Here is a 23,771-nt window from a genome sequence, read left to right on the forward strand (position 1 = left end):
AACTTTGTCATGGTGACGTTTGTACTCTTTCTGAACAAGTATAGAAGACGCACTAACAATGTGTGACACTGTTTCAAGAGATATACCACACAACCTGCACTTTTCAGAAGTTCTTCCCATAGATGTTTTCATTTAGTGCATTTGTATTTAGTGTCTGTTTCTGAGCAGTAATATAAGATTTTTTCTTTCTTTTTTCAAGTCACCTTTAGACAGAAAATTCCACGTGTCCTGACATTTTTGTACTTTAGTCTCTCACTCAAACTGACCATAAAATTTCATTCTTACTAACTCAGTCAACTTTTCTGCTTTGATTCTTTGCCCTTCTGATTATCTTCTAAGGAATCTTTATCTAGCTCTTCCTCTTCTGCCACTTTTGCGGGTAACAGCCCTCTTCTTCCTTTCTTTCTTGTGATATACAGCCTGAGCACATTAAAATTTGGGTTAAGTGCTCCATACTTGATTAACAGTTTCTAAATGTATCTATCCAGCTTTTTTCATTTCTTCTTGTGTGCATCCTACAAAAGCTACACTATATCGAATTACAGCAACCGCCTATGAATTGATGGCTGAGAACAGGTTCCTTGCATTCACTCAAGATTTCAGGAGCAGTTTGAGTCTCCTCATAAACACATCTTCCATCTCTTTTATTTCATTGTAAAATATCGTATCAAGTTCAAGCATTCCTAGGTATTTATATGCATCAGGATCTCCGAATTTTTTACCATTTGGTAAAATGATGCATTTATGGCTCATCTCGTTCCTCGTTTAAGACTAACTACTGCACATTTGGAAATTCCAAACTCCATATTTATGTCTTTACTCCACTTCTGTACGGTTTGAACTGGATAGTTAATTTTCTTTTCTGTCTTGCCAAACAATTTCAGATCGTTTATAAATAACATGTGGCTGATCTTCGATCCATTTTTCTCCAGTTGGTATCCCATCTTTGTCTCTCTTAGTACACGTGTCAATGGTATGAGTGCTATTATGAACAGAAGTGGCGAAAAAGATTCTCCTTTGAAGATACCGCATCTGATGTTGACTGTCCCTAATAGTTTCCCATTATTATTATTATTATTATTATTATTATTATTATTATTATTATTATTATTATTATTATTATTATTATTATTATTATTATTATCGGCTCACAAGGAGCCTTCACACAGGTCATGAAAGATCTCTCCCTGAAAACAGCCTGTGGTGTTCCCTGGAAGCTGAGTGACAACAAGTTTCCCCAGGTTTCCAGTATTTTCCACCTCTTTCGATAGTATTTACAAATAAATTTGCGTTATCGCAACAGCTGCTTGTCATTGCTTTATTGGCAGCGGCCATTGGTCTTCACTGGAATGTGAGTGGCAATAAGCTTCCCTAAGGTGCTAGTTCTCTTCACACTTATCCAGCGGAGGTCTGATCAGTTCCTTGGTTTTCCCTTCCTCCTTAACTCTACTTGGTTATTTGGTCTCACTCTTTTTGGGGAGGAGCAGTGATGTGGAAATAAGAGGATGGAGTTAGAGTTAGACAACTAATAGATATGCGGCTGCATGTAGTGTTTCATGTTTTGTCCTTACAGCAGTTTGTCAGGCCCCACGCTTGTTGCTCCTGTGTGTTAGTTTCAACATTCAAGGGTTTTTCTAAATATTTCAGCTGTTTTCATGATTGTTATTCGTTGTATTTTTCCAGTCATTCTTTTGATTCCAATTTCTCCCATTCTTTTTTCAAAGTTTTTCGGAATTGTTCCTAGTGCTCCTACTATTATAGGTATTATTTTGATTTTCTTCATCTTCCATATCCCTTTCGGCTCTTCGGCTAGCTCTGTGTATTTGCTCCGTTTCTCCTTTTCTTTGATATTCACCCTGTGGTCATTTGGAACAGCAAAGTCTACGATTTGACAGGACTTTTCTTTCTTGTTAATTATTACGACATGCGGTCTTCTTGCTTAGATGAGTTCATCAGTTTGTATGTCCATGTCCCAAAGGACTTTCTGATTCTCGTTTTCAAGTATTGTTGTTTGTCTATGCATTCGAGATGTAACTTTGGTGGCATAATTCTCAGTGTACTGCCTTTCCCACTTCGTCGTTTCTGTTCTTGCACTCACTTATTATATGGTTTATCGTCTCCTCTCTTTGTCTACATAGTCTGCATTTGCTGTTTTCTTGTGTTTTGTCGATCTTTGCTTTGATGTGGTTTGTTCTTATCGAGTTGTTTTGTGCTGTAATTATTTTGGATTCAGTTTCTTGGCTTATGTGTCCTTTTCACATGTTATCATTATTATTATTATTATTATTATTATTATTATTATTATTATTATTATTATTATTTTTATTATTATTATTATTATTATTATTATTATTATTATTTACTAAGAGTTTTCACACTCGCAGTTATAAAAAAAATATCTTTGAGCACAACTTGTGATGGTTCCTGGAGTCTGAGTGACAACAAGTTTCCTTAGATTTCCAGTACTCACAACCTTTTTTGATAATCATAGCAAATTAGTTTGCATTATCGCAATAGCCGTTTACCATTGATTTCTTGTTGGTAGTAACCATTGATCTTCAGTGAAATTTGGATGGCGATAAGTCTCCCCAAGGTCCCAATCCTTTTTGCACTCATTCAGTGGAGGTCTGGTTAGTGCTTTCTCTTCTTGGTTTTTCATTCCTCTTTTACTCTACTCGATTATTTGGTATGGCGCCAGTTTATGGTAACACTTTTGGGGAGAGAGGGGGTGCAGGGTGGTTAACTTACAATTATACAGTTTCAGTGTTCATGATTCCATGTGGTGTTTCTTTGTGTTTTACATCTGCAGCATTTTCCGTATGTCATGCTTATGCCTTTTGCTCGTATGTATTAGTTTCCGCATTCAAGGATTTTCCTTAATATTTCAGCAGTTTTCATTATTGTTATTTGTTGTATCTTTTCAACCATCCCCTTGATTTCAATCTCTCTCATTCTTTTTTTTCGAAGTTTTTTGAGATTTTTCCTAGTGCTCCTACTATTAGTGGTTTTATCTTGACTTTTTCATCTTCCATATCCCTCTGGCCAGTTCCATGTATTTGCTCTGCTTCTCTGTCTCTTTGATCTTCACTCTGCGGTCTGCTGAGACAGCAAAATCTACAATCTGCGAGGACTTTTTCTTCTTGTAAACTATTATGGCATCCGGTCTTCTTCTTCTTCTTCTTCTTCTTCTTCTTCTTCTTCTTCTTCTTATTCTTATTCTTATTATTCTTATTATTATTACTAATATTATTATTATTATTATTATTATTATTATTATTATTATTATTTATTATTATTATTATTATTATAACAGATAAAATTACATTTAATTAGAACATCTTAGCACAGTATATATTACTCAATAAAGTAGTAAACGCCTAAAAAAACATCAATGATCGCCCATGCCATGAAAGAGTAATAACCATTACGGATGAAAATCCCCCCCCACACACACACGCACTGAATGACAGTGCTAGATATTTGAAGACAAACGATTTGCCGACCAGTCCCCGCCAGTACAACGAAGTGACAATAACCAAAGTTTATTTCATTTCAGAGCAATCCAATGTGGTCAGATACTGATTATGCAGAGGAACCAAACGCCTGCTAGTAAACGCAATTATCCACCTTAATTTCATTTCAGGGCAGTCCAACGGAGGCCGATACTGCTCATGGCCGCCAGTGACCGACACGGTACGCCGAGAACCGTCAATGACAGTTGTAAATACAGCCATGGTCCACCATTAAACACTAGTAAACGCATCAGTACAGCACTAACTGCCAGTGATCTTCACGCTCTGATCATGGCCGCCAGTGAATTCCAGTTGCAAAGGCAGCCAGTGCCCACCAGTAAACGACAGTAAACGAAAGTAATCACCTCAAAACAGCACTAATCGCCAGTAACTAAAAGTAATGACACTCATAGTCAGTGGCTTCTGTTAGCTGCCACTGCCAGACAATGCCAGAAAGTGGAAGCCAACTGATTTCATTTGCTGGTAACATTAAATAAATATATAAATAAATATGGCTTATCTTAACTGTAGTTTGATGAATCATCCAATCACGGAAATTGCATTATATCGTGAATAGAAATCCAAATATTTGTTCTCTTTGAAATTCGAGTGACAAAAAGCCTCATCAAGTTTATAGTAATCACCATAGTTCTCCAATTGATGTTTGGATCATGTTACCCTGCTTCGATTTCTCATCATCTCAGATCATCCATGGCTGCTTTCTTAATTTGTTTGGATTTTTATTCAAATCAATATTTCTTTGAGACATTTCGGATAATGGGATGTACTGCGAATCTGCAGTAAAGTGTTTTAAAAAGTCATATTATATGTATATGTGTGTGTGCGTGTGATTATTTCCATAATTAAACAACGCCACAACTCAGATAAACCATAAAAACCACAAAGCAGAAGTTCTAGACTCTAGTTTCGCTGGCCAGTTTAGGGCTCATCAGTAGAACATATCTAAACTTATATATATATATATATATATATATATATATATATATATATATATATATATATACACTTCATTTAATCACATAAATTAATATACGAAAGTGTAAATTTATGCGTAAACTTTAAGTACTTACTTCAGCAGTGCTCAATACGTAGGTAGAGCTAGGTAGTAAGTTATAAAATATATATGAAACGCGGAATATTTTGTGTAGCTTAATCATAAGCATATATATTTTATTTTTATGTGTAGCTTAATCTTAAGCATATATATTTTATAACTTACTACTATATATATATATATATATATAAATTTAGGGTTATAATCATATTAAAACCCTTTTTTCTATTTATTTAAAAAAACACATATACAATTTTGTTATATATGGATGGTAGAATTACATCCGCCTGCAAAAGATCTAGCTTAATTTGCATATTCTTTTAAACATTCATTTTAATTAATTCCCAATTAGTTTTTTCGGTTTTCTTATGGGATGATCATCTTTAATTAACTATTACGTGTAATTATATTCATAACAGCGAGGATACTAAAAAGAGCTCTCGGTTGGTTTCAATAAAAAAGCGGGGCAATGTTGGCAGCTGGTTTGGCTGCCCCATACCCGGCATTACAATCTTCAAAGGAAGAAAAAAAAAACAAAATAAAAAACAAACAAGTATTCTACATGATTTATGCTTGTGTAATGTTTGCGTAAAAAGATTATAGTAAACACAAACCTCTTTCTATATATACTTATGTATGCGTATATATATATATACATATATATATTTGTTTAAAAAAATTTGCCTACCAAACTCCTCTGTCAGTTTTTGATCTACAGACATGAAACTTATTATATAGGGTATTCGAACCCATACAAAACTTTGGATTTGGGAAAATCGGTGCAAAAGTGTGAAAATTTTTAAAAATGGAGTTTGCCAGGTGAAGGTCAAATGGTGGCATTACGAATATGCATGCGTAACGTAATAGCTATTAGTTCATGTTTTAATTTTTAGCTTAACAGCAAACATGTTTACATAGGTCAGGTATAGACGTCAAAGGAAAAAGTAAATCGTAAGCTAAACGTTTTGATTTCAATTCTCAGTGGTAGTGCACAGGTCATTTTTTTTTTAACTTTTTAAATGTCCGCTATATATTGGGTCCAATATAATCTATATATCTATAAAAGTGAAAGTGTGTGTGTGCGTATGTGTGTATGTCTGTGTGTGTACATTTCCCTACCAAACTACTCTATCAATTTTCAGTCTAGAGACTCGAGATTTGACATAAGGAGTATTGAGATTTGGGAAAATCTTTTTAATCAGTTTTCGGACAGAAATTTAGCTGTCAAGGGGTCAAAGTTCAACGATTTGACTTTTGAAAACTCTACCAAATTCCTCCGCCAATTTTGGGTCACAACACTTGAAATTTTAGATATAGGTTACTTGGGCATGAATCATCGTGTTACCCAACTGACTTCTATAAAAGCGTGACAAGAATTCAATTTACTGTGAACATTTGATACTTATCAATTCACTGATTGAAGATGTTTTTCTTAGATATTAAAGAATTACAGAAATGGAATTCACTACGATTTTATTTCTTCGTGAAGTTAATTAATCAGTAGAAAAATGTGACTCGTCGAATCACTCAATGAGGCTTTGTAATATTGCTTGAATCAGGACAAAAAAAAGACGAGCGGCAAAAAACAACCCCGGATAATGCTTGGGAGGATAGCCACACACACACACACACAACCATATATATATATATATATATATATATATATATATATATATATATATATATATATATATATATATATGGGGGAGAGCATATATATACGTATACACTGCTGATCAAAAATTTAAGACCAATTAAAAATCTTTAAAAAAAAAACTTTTTTTAAGGATAGATTTTAAACTCTTCCTACTTAAGGTTATCAATACTACAATCTAAAAGGTTATAGAAACAAAAAACTAAATTCCAAAGATTTATTTTTAAAATTTATATTTTTATTAAATCAGACTTTTTACACATGATCAAAATTATAAGACCAGAGGCAAAAATTCTATTAAATTGTACAAAAAGTGTATGAAAACATTCAACAATCAAACTTAATAATGAGTTCTACCTCCACTACTTTTGATGACTTCAAAAATTCTTTGGGGCATGCTAGAAATAAGGGTTTCCATTAAGGTGCGGGGCATCCTGCTCCAGTCTCTGAAAATAGCTTCACGAAGTTCAGTTTTTGTTGAATATTGGTTGCCATTTCGATAAACCTCTCTTGTCATCCATCTCCAAATATTTTCAATTGGGTTCAAGTCCGGTGAGCATGCAGGATGTTTCAAGAGATGGACTCCATTTTCTTGTAGAAAGCTCAAGGTCCGTCTTGTAGTGTGGATTGCAGCATTATCGTGTTGGAATAACCATTCATCCCCACACAAACGATGACTTTTCATCATCAAAGATGCTTTTTGTAGCATGCTAACATAACCAGCTGCTGTCTGACGACCCTGCACCACCTGGAGCTCCATCGTCCCTCTGTATGAAAAGGCACCCCATACCATTACGAACCCTCCACCACTATGACCCGTGGAAAAAATTTTAAGGGGCATGTTTTTGTCATGCCAATATCGCTGGAAGCCACCAAGACCATTTAAATTGATTTTTTTCTCATCAGAAAGCAGGACTTTCTTCTACTTCTCAACGTCCCAGGTTTGGTATTCACGACCAAATCTTAAGCGGTCCACTTTGTGACATGGGAGCAATCGAGGAATTTGTTTACACTTTTTATTTACCATGCCTTTTTGCTGTAAGTGTCGTCTGATTGGACTGTAATCAGCATTTGTAACTGCCTTAATTTGACTAGAAGAAAGTCCTCTGTCATTCATAACAGCCCGTCTGATTCTCCTACTACAGCGGAAGAAATTTTGGGGGCCTATCAAAGGATTTTGCTTTTTCATAATTCTCAGTGTTCTTTAGAAAGTTGCAAATAACAGTTTTGCTGCGATTTACCTTAGCTGCTATCACTCGCTGTGACAAACCTTGCTCATGGAATCCTAGGATTCGAGAGCGCACAACTTTGGTTAGTTTTCTTGCTTTAGGCATGGTAACGCCTTTACACAATGATTGCTAATCTCTAACTGAACTAAAAACATTAGAATTACCATAAATCTAAAAATGTTGGTCTTATAATTTTAATCATGTGTAAAATTATTTAATAAAAATGCAATTTTTTTAAATAAAATGTTTGGAATGTATCTTTTAGTTTCCATAACTTTTTAGATTGTAGTATTAGTAACCTTAAGTTGGAAGAGTTTAAAATGTATCCTTAAAAAACGTTTATTTTTAAAGATTTTTAAGTGGTCTTAAATTTTGGATCAGCAGTGTATACATATATATATATATATATATATATATATATATATGCGAGAAAGAAAAATTGTCTGTGTGTGTACATTTCTCTACCAAATTACTCAATCAATTTTCAGTTTCCCGACTGAAGATTTGACATATGGGGTATTGAGATTTAGGAAAATCTTTTTAATCCATTTTTGGACAGAAATTTGGCTGTTAAAAGATCAAAGGTCAACGATTTGACCTTTGAAAACTCTACCAAACTGCTCCGTCAATTTTGAGCCAAAACACTTGAAATTTTATGTGTAGATCATTTGGATATGGATAAAACTTTATAATTGGATTTGAGCCGAAAACAATAAATGTTAAGGGTCAAAATTGGGGGTCAAAGTTTTAAAAAAATGACCTCTGCGTCTCTACAAAATTAATCAGACAATTTTATTCTAAACATTTGAAATTTTACATAAAGTGTATTCAGGTATAGGGCAAGCTTTTTACTCGGTTTTTGGCCAAAAATTTGGCTGCTAAGGAGTTAAAGTTCAAAAGATTTGACCTTTGCGGTCTCTAGCAAACTATTCAGCCAATTTTGGGTGTAAATATTTGAAATTTTACATAAAGGGTATTCAGATATGCAGCAAGTTTTGTAATCAGTTTTTAGGCTGCTAAGAAGGAAAAGTTGAAATAGTTAACCTTTGCAGAGTCTACCGAACTCCTCCGAAATTTTTGATGTAGGTCACCTGGACATGAGACAAACTTTTTAATATATATATATATATATATATATATATATATATATATATATATATATATATATATATATATATATATATGCATATAAAGTTATGAACAATACATAGGGCCCGAGCAAAGCCGGGCTGAACTACTAGAATAATAAATACGAATACTGCATTAATAGAAATATCATATTTAAGGGTATTTGACGACCGGGCAATGCAGGATAGTCTGCTGGTATATATATATATATATATATATATATATATATATATATATATATATATATATAAATAAATTGTAATCAAAACTTCAGTGTTAAATTTCAATAGATATTAACTAAGTATTTAAGCTCTATGTAATTTGTGTTCAAATTTACAATGAATCCGCCTTTAACGTGAAAGGAATATGGTTATTATTATTATTATTATTATTATTATTAGTAGTAGTAGTAGTAGTAGTAGTAGTAGTTTATATTCTCGTTAATAATTACTAGGGCTATGACAACGGCATATTCTTTTCATTATTTTGACTCTCGAGTATATATCCGACACAGTTAGACACAGTTAATTAACCGAGAACCACATCACTCTATATAAAAGCATATAAGATATCAACGGATACACACTCGAGAGTCAAAACAATGAAAGCCCTAATAATTATAATGATTCTATATGGATTCAGGTGATTTATATTCGATAGAATAAATCATCTTATCACAACGTAACCCGAATTTAAACGCATACAAAAAAGAAAATGAATTAACAACAATAAAAGATTTTACAAAAACAAACAAGGATGTATCGAGAAGCTACAGAAGTTTCCCATCTATGAAATACATTCAATCGGGACGGGTTTCTTGTGCATAACAACATAGTAGTCTTTAAATCGAAATGTTAGCATGATAGCCCTTGATATATCTAAGGTTTTTGACAGGGTATGGCACGATGGTCTTCTAAGGAAAATTAGATCATATGGTATCACTGGAAGAATGCATAATTTAATTAAATCCTTCTTAAGTAAGAGAAAACTCCAGGTTGTCCTCGACAGTCGTACATCTAAACAATATGATATAAATGCGGGAGTACCCCAGGGGTCTATCCTTGGACCTTTATTATTCCTGATATTCATAAATGACCTCCTTGATAAAATTGTTTCGGAGATGGGTATATTTGCTGATGACACCACTCTCTATAACAGGCACGAGGGGAAAACAAATGAACACATATCCAAGGAAATGGCAGAAACACTAGAGGATGACCTCCAATCTGTAGCGGAATGGGACAAAAATGGATGGTCACATTCAATGCTGCCAAGACTAAGCTTTTTTCCTTCAATAACTACAAGAAACTTTTTCTACCACCAATAGCAATGGCCAAGAACACACTGCCTGAAAGTACTTCATTTAAACTCCTCGGCCTAACGTTTACAGGGAACATGAACTGGAATATATACATTGAGAGCATTGCCAAGGCTGCTGCAAAGAAGGTGGGCTCTCTCTACCGTGCCAGAAAATTACTTACGCCTGAAAGTATCCTGTACCTCTATGAGGCCACCATTCGTCCATGTATGGAGTACTGTTGTCACATTTGGCTGGTGCATCTAATGCTTGTCTCTCACTCCTGGACAGGGTTCAAAAGAGAGTCGTCAACCTGATAGGTCCTGAACTGTCATCTAGCCTCTGTCTCATCGATGAAATGTTGCATCCCTCTGCCTGATCTCAAATACTTTAATGGTGAATGCTCTGACGAACTGCAAGCACTTCTACCTCCTCGACGTAACTACCCCCGACAAGCAACTAAGTCCAACCCCTTTACAGTAGAGATCCCTAGGTGTAAGAAAGACTTTTACTTCAATAGTTTCTTCCCCAGAACTGCAAGTCTTTGGAACTCCCTTCCGGGATTCTTCTTTCTCAATTGTACTGATATGCAGAAGTTCAAGTGTAATGTGAACAAACATCTTTTTACTTATCTCCCTTCATAATGCCCCCTCAAATTATGTCCCCAATAGTAGCACTCTACTTCAAAGTGGCACTTGCCTTGTTTGGGGTGAAAATTGAAAAATAAAAACACTACTCGTCATAAACCATCCTATAAGTAATCAAACTTAGTTCATTTCATTACTTATTTTCGATTCTAATATGATATTTTAACTGATAATCATTCCATCTCATTAACCAGTATCCTCGAGTGGTTTTTGCCTTGATAAACAGTGACTCATTAATAAAAAATAACTACAATACCTTATGACTCTTGAAAATGACCAAAGTATATCCGAAGCATTTAAATGATTGAAGAGTTGTTACAAGCGCTCGGCCCGAACACTTGGTCGTGTGACTGATCTTTGAAAGTAGATTTTTCTTTTTTTTACTATCACGATGCTGTTGTACCATAAATAAATTAAAAAAAAAAAACAGTTTTGTGCAATCTAATCCGTTGCATTTTTCATTAAGAAAAAAAAAAAGGACAAAACTTGTCCGACCATTTGTTTCCAATTGTTGCTATTTTTATGTGATTCTTTTTATGGAATCCTATTCGAGACAATTACAAAGAAATTAAACAAATGAATGATATTCATAATTATATAACAAACAACAAAAGATCAATTCTTGAGATGCGTCCATTCTATACGCGTGTTTATCAATATTGTTACGTGTTCGTCTCAGGGTTAGAAGCATGCAACAAATTAAAAAGAAAAATCTAACAGAACACATGCTAAAATACAAAAAAACATTTATTTTAACATGAAACACATACAAATAAAATACAAAACACATTCTTAAATACAAAAACATTTATTTTAACATGAAACACATACAAATAAAATATAAAACACATGCTAAAATACAAAAACATTTATTTTAACATGAAACATACAAATAAAATATAAAACACCTTCTAAAATACAAAAACATTTATTTTAACATGAAACACATACAAATAAAATACAAAACACATGCTAAAATACAAAAACATTTATTTTAACATGAAATACAGGAAAATAAAATACAAGAAAATACAGTTTATATTACTAATACGGCTACTGGTTTGGAAAATGAATAAGATTGAAGTTTTGAAGAAGGCAAGAGAGATAACAACTATAGCCCCAAATAAAATGCTTTCTGCAAGGGAAAATTCTTTGTTTTTTGTTTGTTTGTTTGTTTGTTTTTGTTTTTGTTTTTTGTCAGTGAGCTATATTCAGAAATCAAAATCTTATTAAACATTCCCGTTTTTTTTTCATGTCACGGTTGGCAGATTTTTTTGTTGTTCCTTACGGCTTGTTATTATTCCTGAAACGGGTCTAAAAGGAATTTTGTTCAATCCGTATCTCGTTAATAGCATCTTAGCAACTAATCTGCTGCTTTGAAGCAGCCTAGTTATATAGATACTAATTTGCATATTTCTCGATCTTTCTTGAATGTTATAGATACTTCCAGAATTCATCCATATTCATCCAGAGTACTCTAGATCTCTTCGGAATGCTCCAGTTCCTTTCGGAATATTATAAAATGTTCTATTTTTGATTTCTTTGTTCTATCGTTAATTTTTACATGAAACTTAATTTATTTTAGTAACTATGACTGAGAATATTTTATTATAACTTTATATTATTTTTATACAGAAAATTTTATATAGAAATATTCCCTCTCATAACAATATCAACTAATATAATAATATGCATTTTTTTTAAGAATAGTAGATGTATTTTTTTTTAAGAATATTTAGTTGGGAATTAATTTTACAGTAAGAAGGTAAGAGAGTATATTTATTATGAAACACTTTAAATTATTACAATTAATAAATCGGATAAAACGGTCGAAATTTTTCTTTTTATTTGTTGAAAAACATTTTTTTACTTGATAATTATTTTTTACGGTGAGAAGAAAGCGAATATCCACTGTTTTAAGAAGCAATTGTTAAAATTGTTACAGCAAACAGAGAAGATAAATAGTCGCTTTATTTATTCAAAGAATATTTGACAATTGCAATTATTTTTAAGGGAAAAGAAAGAGAAAAACATTGCTGAATATTATTTAACCTTGCGTAAATGTATTATTTCAAAATAAATTTAATCATTAATAATAAATTATGCAAGTAAGATGTTATTTTAAACTTAAGCATAACAGAGCAACGAAAATACGATTTTAAATGTAAGCGTGACAGACCAGCAAAATAAATAAATAAATAAATAAATAAATAAAACGTCAGCGTAATAAACCTGTAGTGAAATTAACATATGATTTGAATGAACGCCAAAATACGACTGGTTTGAATAGCCACCTTCTTTCTTTTTCCGCTCCATTGGGGTGCGTGTTCCTCTTAACTTTCGAAAGCAAGTCAGTTTTCACCGGAAGGTGTTAGCTCAATATTTTTCAATCAATATAAATTGTTTTAAAGCCACAATCTACCAAACAGATACCAACTTAGAATACCTTACAAAAATGAGGAAATAATCAAGAAAAAGAAATTAAACTTGGCACACTTTGAAAGACACAAGAGGATATGTCCCTTAGCACTGCGCCTTTCATCGGAGGAAGCAACAAGGAAGGAACACTTCAAGACTAACGCACTAGTTCTATCACACGCATACATATACACACGCACTAACAAAATTTAATTGGTAAACCAACACACACACGCTACGCTGTCAAATTTTCACACGTGCATACTCACATAAACAAATAAAAATAGACATATACACTTTTATGCTTCGTGTCTGATGTCCACCGAATATTCTTAACCAAAACGCAAGTTGTCATATTTTTTTACAAATGAACATTTCTGACTAAAAATGACTGTTATCATTTTTAAACTTGTAGTTATATAAATGTTTTTTTTTATTTAATAATATTTTCATAGATTTTTCATTTACAATTAGCACTTGCTGATTGGTGACCCTAGTATTCCTCAATTTTTCATTTATTTCCATTTCAATACACATGCACGTTTCCATTTTATTATACATGTACGCCCATTTAATATGCTTCATTTTCTTTCTTAACTATAACGTAACAATTATTGACAATTCATATTAATTGTTGAAGTGGTTCTTGGAAATAAACAAATATATTGACGTAAAATACGTCTGTTCAATTTGTGCGTTTATCAAATAAAATTATATTTCAGATTTAAGAATGATAGATCCATTTCGAACTTAAGCATAGCAGACAGACGAAAATACTATTTCAAACAGTTATAACAGACCGACGAAAACACTATTTTAAATTTAAGCAGGACAGGAATCTGAATTCTTGGACGCACATGTGTCAATACAATTGTGTAAAATGCTATTTCAGATTTTGGTGTGACAGACCAACGAAATTATGATTTTAAATTGAAGCTTGAAAAATCGATGAAAATAATATTTTAAACTAAAGTGTGACAGACAAACAGACGAAATACTTTCAAAATAAGATGCATTCATTAAATTTGCTGTCTTTATACCTCGTTATAATTCAGCTTCTTATTCCAGTAGCTTCTTTCGAAGAACTTCAGGCTTGTGGAAATCTCTTCCTGCCGATTGTTTACCTGTAGTCTTAGTCTTTTCAAGACTACGGTCAATGAGCATCTTCTGTCTCTGCGATAATCATCTTTGGTTCTTTTATCCCTGTTTTGGCCTAGCATTCATAGGTAACATGAATCGGAACAATATATAGAATATATCGCTAAAGTCGCTGCAAAGAAATGGGATCACGCTACCACCTTAAAAAAATACTCACACCTGCTAATACCATAATATCATATATATCTACAGAATTACCATTCCCCCATTCATAGAATGTTGTTGCCAACACATGGACTAATACATCAATCACTAGTCTCTATCTATTGAACCGAGTTCAAAATAGGTCCTAAACTGTCAAGCAGGTTCCAACCTCTGTTTCATCACCGCAACGTCGCATCCCTTTTTACAAGTACATCAATGGAATGTGCATCGACAGTCTCGTAGCAGTGGCACCCCCTCGACGTAAATACACCCAACTAACCCCCCTCGCCATAAATGCACTCAAAAGACTAGTAGAAAAGTACACGAGAGAGCTCGTTTAAGAAAACTTGATGAGAGGAATAAGCGCCGGATTGCCAGGGAGATGGTTAGAACACCCATTCTACTAGCAAGAAAAATTTTCTGCGAGCTGGAATGCCTCAAATGTCGAAAACTTCAAGGTGCGAGACATTAAAGAGTCTTAGAAAAGTGAAGAGCTCGAAAATAAAGCCTCCATTGAGCAAAAATAAAAAAAAAATCGTGTTCAGTGGGCTGAACAGTATCTAAAGATGGATTTCAAGAACGTTGTCTTCACTGATGAATGCCGAGCGACGCTGGATGGACCAGACGGATAGTCGTCTGTTTGGATGTTGAATGGTGGCCAAGTTGCACCACGGATCCACCGATTGTAAGGCGGTGGAATTATAATGTTCTGGGCAGGAATTAAAGACAATGAGATTATTGGACCATTTAGGGTGCCATAGGGGTTAACAATTGATTCCAAGGGTTACTGCCAGCTTCTTACGGACTTCTTTATTCCCTGGCTAAAAAATCAAACTTTTATGGAGAGAAAATCCTTGGTATTTCAGCAGGATAATGCACATGCGCATAATTCCCATTACACATAGAGTTGGTTAAAGGATCACGGTTTCACAGAAGGCAGATTGATGGTTTGGCTTTCCAACAGCCTCGTCTTAAACCCAATCGAAAATTTGTGGACCATCATCAAGCGGATAATTTATGCTAATGGGACGCAATTTAACACCTTGGATGCTCTCTAGAATGTAGTAGTGAAAGCATGTACATCAATTAAGCCGTGTGAAGTCCAAAAACTTACTTCTGCCGTCGACAAGCGTTTTCTGAAAACCGTCAAAAATGGAGGAGGCTATGTTGACTCGTAATATGAAGTAAATAATCTTGCAAGTGTTTTCTTTGTTTCATTTTTTAGTTTACTGTGTGTTCTATTCATCTTGATTGTGTATTTGTTGAATAAAAGCATTTGAAACAACAAAATAATCATTTTTTTTTACATTTTGCATAATCTAACTGGACACTTAATATTGTACAAAAAAATTATTATCATATATAAAAAAAAGTAACTTTAATCAAAATATTTAGGATTTAATGCATTATAAGTATATGGTAGTCTGTATGAAACAGTGTTTTGATAAGAAAACTTTCAAGATTCAATATATGTTTGAGGAATTATATAAAAAAGTTAGGTGTTGCATAATTAAGCCGCACCCACTATATATATATATATATATATATATATATATATATATATATATATATATATACAGGGTGACCCCCAAAAAACGGGCTCCAACTCTAATTAGCCCCCGTTTCTTAGTGTCTTGTCCGAATGAAATGAAACTTTGGTCATAACTAGTTTATTATATTCAAAACATCACATCAAAACACAAGGATCTTTGGCCTTTTTTCCTCCATTCTACAGCATATGTTCTAGATGGCCTCCATTTAGCTTTTGTTTTTTTGTTTTTTGGAGGGAGGGGTCACCCTGTATATATATATTAGCAGAGTGACTCGACGTTGCCCGGGATTAAATGAGGATTAACAAAGTTTTCACCCTCTCATAATTTTATTGTCATTGAAATCGGTGAAATCATCCATTTTCTAATCGAATCTACTGATTACCTGCTTTTATTAGGGACATCCCACTGTTGATTTTATGAAATTATTTTTACATAATCACTTGAATTAAAGTTAAACGAACAAAAGTCAAGTATCATTGTTCAATTCTGATCTAAAAAAACATTAATTTCAAACGCACCCCTGTCTTATAGAAGAACTTACTGTTCGTTTTATACGGTTTTCAATGCGTATCAGACGCATTCCGATACAAACCCTACGTAAAACACTCATATCAAGTACCTTCGTATGAAAAAAAAAAAAAAAAAATGGTCCAGCCGTTTCCGAATGCACAGGGAATGAACTCACACAGACAGAGACACAAACAATGTTCCTTTTATATAATATTGAAAATTGATACGTAACATTTTATGTGGATACATGAAATTATTTCATGTATCCACAGAAAATGTTTTGTATCGATTTACAGTATTTACGGTGAGTAGAGCTAGGTAGTAAGCTATAAACAATTAAGGTACATAGATATTTCTGTGTTTCATTCCCCATAGAGAATTATGAGGATAAATTGCATAAAATTAACGTTACCAAGTGTTTTATATATACACGTGGTGTTGTTTAGCTAGCTAATGAATCAGTTTCAGTTTTATCCGGCTCACGAGTTAATGTTTCCATTAGTCAATGGCGGGAATTCTTTCAGACAAAACTTCGTCTGATTGTTACTTCCCCTTCTTGTGTTCTGTTATTGTATAAGCGAAACGGATCCTGTTTCCTATGGCTATGTCGAATTTACTTTGAAGTTGAATTTCTAATTTCTCACTTTGTTATTGCAAAACCTTAGAAATGGTGATTAAAACAGAAGAAAATATAACGGTATGAATAATAATAACACAAACCCTAATAACAATCACCAAAGTAGAAATAAGAAAGTTAATAATGAAAAAATCAGTTGTAACTGCAAAATTCGTACAATTTGTCGACTACAAAATAAATGTCTAGCCAAAATATTTGCTAAAGAAAGCCCGGATCACAATAAGCACTACGTGGGTATGACTTTCCTAGATTTTAAAACCAGATATTACAACAGGGGGAAAACAAACAAACAAATTCAATAAGAAAAGAATAAAAACAGCACTAGCGGCTTATTACTGGGAGCTCAAAGAAGGAGGACGTTTGCCAATAATCAAGTCGAAAATAATACAACGGGTCAGTACATGTAGAAATTTAAACTACCTGTGTAGTGAAAAATGTTAAATTATAAACTTTAAAGGCCCCCCCCGAACTAGTTTAATTCTAGCAAACAACTATATACACAGAATAAACTTTACTTTATGATAGCAACATAAATTAAATCATTAAATAAAATACTAATCTAATCTAAGATTTAAAATAAGGTCATATATTAATTCAACACATTCACAAAAACAGAAAAAAAAAATAAGAGGAAGTAAATGTCAGCTGAACATTTGTCCGAGAGAAGTTTTGCCAGTGGCTAAAGGAAACATTAAGCCATGGGTTGGAATAACAATGAATTTAATTGGTTAGTTAGATAAACTAAATATCAGGTGCATATATAAAACACCAGGTAACATAAATTCTATGGATTTTAACAGAACGATTCCCTATGGGGGATGAAATCTGGAAGCTTCCGTGTAGCTTGTCATGTATATTTTCATAACTTACTAGATACATCGTCCCTTAACCTCTTTCATTAACTATTCATCTATTTACTTTCCCCTCTCGCACACAAGCGCACACTGCTCCTTTCTCTATCTCTTTTTTTTTTACCTACTCTCCGTTTACTTTCCTTTTTATTATTATTATTCTCTTTCCTTTCTCTTTACCTCTCTTCTTACTCTTCCTCCCTTTCCCCCCTCTCTCTCTTTCTCTTTTTCTCTCTCTCTTTCTCTCTCTCTCTCTAATCTTAGTATACATTTAATACACTTTCTATTTACTTGTTTTTTCCTCATACTCCTGTCATTACTCTCTATGATTTCTATTCCATCTTCTTATTCGTTTTTTCTTCCTTTTTCTTTTATATTTCTTTAACACAACACATGTTCTCTTTATTTATCTCTACGTTTCTTCCCTCCTCTCCCTCTGTTTCCTTACATTTCATCACATTTTCGCTTTTTTTTATCTTTCTTTTTCCTATTTTCCTCCTACTTCACATGGCCATGATGGCGTCTTTTATTTTTGTGGTCCTGGACGATTTTATTCGCTCTCATGCTTTGAAGACTCCAATTATTTATAGACTTTCAAACAAAGAAACTTTCTCACACTACGACTCTCTCTCTCTCTCTCTCTCTCTCTCTCTCTCTCTCTCTCTCCAAGCTTTCATTTGCATATGAATCAATGTCTATTTCAGGTTCGGAAATTAACGCAAAATTGTTTAGGATGCCATTTTGAAAAACAGATGAATAAAAAAGCGCGATCCACCCACCACTCCGCATTTACCTTTTATAATTTCTTACGTGCAATCTTTTCTTTATTACATAACGATTTTTTTTTACTTGAATATTTATTTGTTTGCCGCATCACGAGGACACAGTATAAAAATTACTTTAGGGTAATAATATATAAGAAAACTTAAATTATTAAATAAAATACTAAACTAATACAACACCTAAAATAGGAATAAGAAAAAGTACTCCAAGCACGCAGGTGTTGAAATACGATCACCTATTAATTCGATACATTCAGAGAAAAAAAATGTGTCCCTCCGATACAAAAACGGAACAAAAACTGAGGAAGTAAAATTGGCTAATGGAAATATTAACCTGTTTGTGGAAATAACAATGAATCTGGTTGTTCAACTAGCTAAACTAAACCCCACATGTGTATGTAGTTATATATAAAAGCTTTTTAATTTTTTTTTCATAATATTATTTTGTATTCCTGCACGTCACCAACTGAAAACGAATAAAGAAAAATTATAAGCTTTTATACTTTTCGTATTCTTTTTTTATACATTTCCATTTATATATATATATATATATATATATATATATATATATATATAGAGAGAGAGAGAGAGAGAGAGAGAGAGAGAGAGTGAGACAGACAGACAGACAGACAGAGAGAAGGAGAGATGGGGAGGACGGAAAGAGAGAGCGAAAGAGGGAGGGGGAGAGAGAGAGAGAGAGAGAGAGAGAGAGAGAGAGAGAGAGAGAGAGAGAGAGAGAGAGAGAGAGAGAGAGAGATAAGGTTGCTTTTTAATGAGGGAAAATAGAACTCACCTAAAGGGGCACTCTGAATTTTCCTTCTCAGCTCTGGTTAGGAACACTGACTTCAACTAGGGTTGCTACTCTTTTCCTCTTCACAGAAAAGTTATCTAGTACAAAACTATCGGACAGATCCGTTTTAAGTATTTTGGGAAATTGAGAAAGAAAATCTATTTTCACAATAAAAGTTTTTTTCTACTTTCTATACCGATTTATGCGCATTTCTTTTCTTTTTCCTTTTTAAAGTTTCCAACTTATTTCGTTTTTATTTTCTTTTTACATTTTACTTATTCGGGAGTTATTTTATTATATTGATATACTTATTTTATATGTATATCAATACTGGTGCGAACACTGGCAAAGGATATTTTATCTACGGATTTTTTTATGTAATGTGTACACTCGTTTACAAGAATAACTCATAAATACTAAAGGCCAAATAGAAAAGCATATTCCAAATTTTAGTGTAAACATTTTATTTATTGTTTCCAGATAACTGTTCCTCCTATAAAAAACATAAGTTTTGTTCATTACACAACAGAAAAAGTTTCATCCAGGACCGACTAGTGGAAATTATATATATTTGTGTGTACATGATTCCTTCATGAACTAACTAATCGATCATTATGAATAGGCACACAGGTCAAATGTTAACTATATTAAGTTATATTAGTTTTAAGCAAATGGTGTCAGAATGAAGTGGAAGAAGGGATCTTGCTAGGGCATTTTATAACCAATTAACCAGAAGAGAAATTTCTAAGGAATTTTACAACTACTCAACCAGAAGGACCTTTTCATGGCATATTATAACTAATCAACAAGATAGGAACTTTTCCAGGGCATTTTACAACTAATCAGCCACAAGGGATCTTTCCGAGGCATTTTACAATCAATCAATCAGGGCATTTTATAACTAATCAACTAGAAGGGACATTTCCAGGCAATTTTGCAATCAATCATCCTGAAGGGAGTTCGCCCAGGGCATTTTACAATCAATCAACCAGAATGGAGATTTTTTTTTCTTTGCCCCCATAAACACATATGTAATAGCAATGCACGGCACTTGTCGGCTTTCAATTTCAAAATTCCCCCAATTATCTCCCTTTCATGTTTTCATTCTCTGTTTCACTGTTTACTTCTCTTTTAGCGACAGCAGTGAATTAGTAGCAACAGTAGTCGCCGAAGTGGCGTAGTTACTATGGAAACCAGTCATAAAAAGCGTCATTCACCTCCTTACATATTGTTACGATTTTGAACATCAGAAAATTCATCATTGGTCTGAACGAACATTGAATTATTTTTTTTTCGCAATATAGCTAAGAAAGTGACCTATAAACGGTAATAATTGTTTGAAATTTGGTCGAAAAATGAGTGAACGGTGAAGCTTTAAAGCAGTTCTAAATTATTAAGACTGCCACTTAACCATATATTCACACAAACACGGTAGTGTTTGAATGATAAATATAGAACTGACTTTATTAGCTTTGCCTTAAATGCGACACCAATTATTTTGTTTTTATTATTTCCACTGTCCTATTTGGAATATTCCACTTTCTTTTAAAGGGGTGGTTAGCATGATAACGGCTGTAGGGACAACCGTCTTAACATAATAGATATTCGTTAAGCAATTCAAACTGAGAATTACAAATAGTAATTACAAATTAGAATTACAAATTTTACTTACATTAATGTTTCTTTTCGAGTTTACAGTGTGGTACATGTTAAGTGATCGATCTATTTTTAATATGTTCAATTGTATTGCTTTAGTTTTACCATACATTTTTTTTAATAGAACTTGGAGATTTTACTAACAAGAAAGAAGTGGAATTTGTTAGAAAAACTTTTAAAAGGTAAGTGAAATAATATACGAGGGGCGTGCAATAAGTAATGTCCCTGACCCACTTCCCGTAGCAGTAGAGTAACGAAACTTGGCACAGTTATTAGTCTTTCTCTACATAGGAACCACCCAGTTATGTATTTCTCCCATCGTTTTATGGAGACCGTTTTTGTAGAACACCCCAGGTTGATCCTCCAACCACGGCGTGACTTCAGAAATCAAGGTTGCATCATCTGGGAAACGCTTTCCTTTAAAAAACAACTTCATGGCTTGGAAGGGGTGAAAGTCAGAGGGTGCAAGGTCAGGAGAGTAGGGACGATGGGGAGAGATTTCATAACCACACGCCCTTGCTTCTGATCTGGTGACATACGAGTTGTTGACCGGAGCGTTGTCCTGCAGAAGGAGGGTACCTTTGCTGATCTTGTCCCGCCTCTTGATTTTGATAGCTTCCCTTAATTTCCTAAAAAATGAAGCATAATACGCTCCTGTAATTGTGGTATCCTTTGCCAGGAAATCTGTCATCACTACTCAGAAGACTGTGAGCATGACCTTGCTAGCGAAGGGCTGCACCCTTGCCTTCTTTGGAGATGGTGAGACCAAGTGCTTCCACTGCATTGACTGGGCTTTGGTCTCTGGATCATAGTGATGGACTCAGGTTTCATCCTGTGTAATCAGTCTTTTCAAAAACTTTGACTCATCTTAGCACATCTCCAAATTCATCCTCGAGCACTCGACGCGTTCTCGCTTCTGGAATGGTGTGAGCAACCTGGGAATCCATCTGGCAGACACCTTATGCATATGCAAATGATCATGAATGATAGTTTCCACAGACCCTGTACTAATCTTGACATCTTGGGCTATTTGGCGAATATTAATGCGCCGATCTTCCAAAATGGCAGCCTCAACTTGACGGACAGATACCTCATCAATGGCAGAAGGGGGGCGATCAGGTCTGGGAGCTGTTTCCACAGATCTCCGGCCATGTTTAAATTCACGATGCCAGCGTTTTACAAGGTCATATAAGGGGGCATTATCACCATAAGTTTCTTTCATTTCATCAAAAATCACTGCTCGACATTCAACAGGCTCCATTTCACACCTGACTCAGTTCAAACACTTGTAAAACAGAAACCACAATTAGCTCAGGGCTGTAATTTGCCATATAACCCGTAGAGATATAAATCATTGCACATGCAAAATTTCAGCTAGATCAGAAAACTAGAAGTGGGTCAGGGGCATTACTTATTGCACACCCCTCGTAAACACTAGCAGAATCCGTGCAAATTCCTCGGTAGTTGAAAATTAAAAAAAAAAAACCACAGACACACATCAGTAAGAAACATTTGATCACATAATCAAACAATTACATTGAGATTGGACCACGTACCATTAAATCACGAAAGTCTGGATCTTTAGGTTAAGAATTGATGAACTGTTCTGATCTTATCCTGATCTCGCAACTATGATCATGTGGCAGTGTGATAGCCTTCTTTTTTTGAAATTCAATAACAAACATTTGCAAATAGAATTCCCAGCAGGTTTGTGTTTAAAGTCTTTCAAAATTTTAGCTAAATGTGCTTGATACACACGTGATATTAAGTCAGGTCGATTTTATGTAAGGTCTGATAGCCCCAAGTTGTTTAGTATTTAAGACATCTTGGATTACACGTGTATGTAAGGAATGGGTCTGGGTTTCAGTATTTATAGAAAACTGCTTTCTACTAATCGCTTTGTAATAATTTCAACATGACATGCAAGTAGGTAATATAGTTATCACCTGAAACGCGTAGGTTTAAAAAATCCTTAATCAACAAAAGCACCGTATGATTGTAAATATTTTGACATGATACTTTAGTAGGTAATATTTTTCACCTGAAATGCGTAGATTTAAAAGATCCCTAAAAACAAAAGCACCGTATGATTATACTTATTTCGATATGACACTTAAGGAGGAAATAATGTTTTCACCTGAATTTGCAATTTGTACTAATTTCAACATGACATGTAAGTAGGTAATAATGTTTTCACCTGAAATGCGTAGGTTTAGAAGATCCATAATCAACAAAAGGACTATATGATTTTACTTATTTCGACATGACACTTCAGTATGTAATAATCGTTTCACCTGAATTATCTTGCAATTTGTACTAATTTCAACATGACATATAAGTAGGTAATAATGGTAATAAAATGTTTGGGAATGGTTTTAATGATTTTTAACAAATAAAAAGCGACTATAAAGGGGGTAATGCGTTTCTCATTAATTAATGTTCGCGATGATGATTTTTTTGTTTTGTTTTTTGTTTTTGTTTTTTTGTGACACAGGACGTACGGACAAGCGTATTAATATACAAATGAATTTAGCGAACTTATTGTCGCATTTTGAAATTTGTATCTCATCAAATTCATAATTCGAACTATATGGTGCTAGAAAAGTATTCCGGAGAGGGAAAGTACATTCTCCTCTCCCTTTTCAATTGGCAAAAAAAAAAAAAAAAATAGTGGCCCAGAAGCGAATATTAAAATACTAATATTGATTTGAAAAACAACATTTAATTTTT

The 23,771-nt window shown here is 33.7% G+C and overlaps 1 protein-coding gene across 16 annotated transcripts in view; it reads right to left on the reverse strand.

Moving 5' to 3' along the window:
• LOC145248063 (chitinase-3-like protein 1) overlaps positions 1-23,771 on the reverse strand; it is a 154,380-nt gene that overhangs the window by 102,788 nt on the left and 27,821 nt on the right. For 4 of the 16 annotated variants that reach the window (XM_080109836.1, XM_080109825.1, XM_080109838.1 and 1 more), the window contains exon 1: positions 10,799-10,924. The exons of the other annotated variants lie outside the window; for them this stretch is intronic. The gene's annotated coding sequence lies outside the window, so the exon portion shown is untranslated. Of the gene's footprint in view, positions 1-10,798; positions 10,925-23,771 lie in introns of those variants that run through there. 16 annotated transcript variants of the gene reach the window in all.

The sequence above is a fragment of the Euprymna scolopes genome, chromosome 26 (assembly GCF_053919585.1).
Source record: "Euprymna scolopes isolate OS-2025 chromosome 26, ASM5391958v1, whole genome shotgun sequence".
NCBI classification, from domain to species: domain Eukaryota; kingdom Metazoa; phylum Mollusca; class Cephalopoda; order Sepiida; family Sepiolidae; genus Euprymna; species Euprymna scolopes.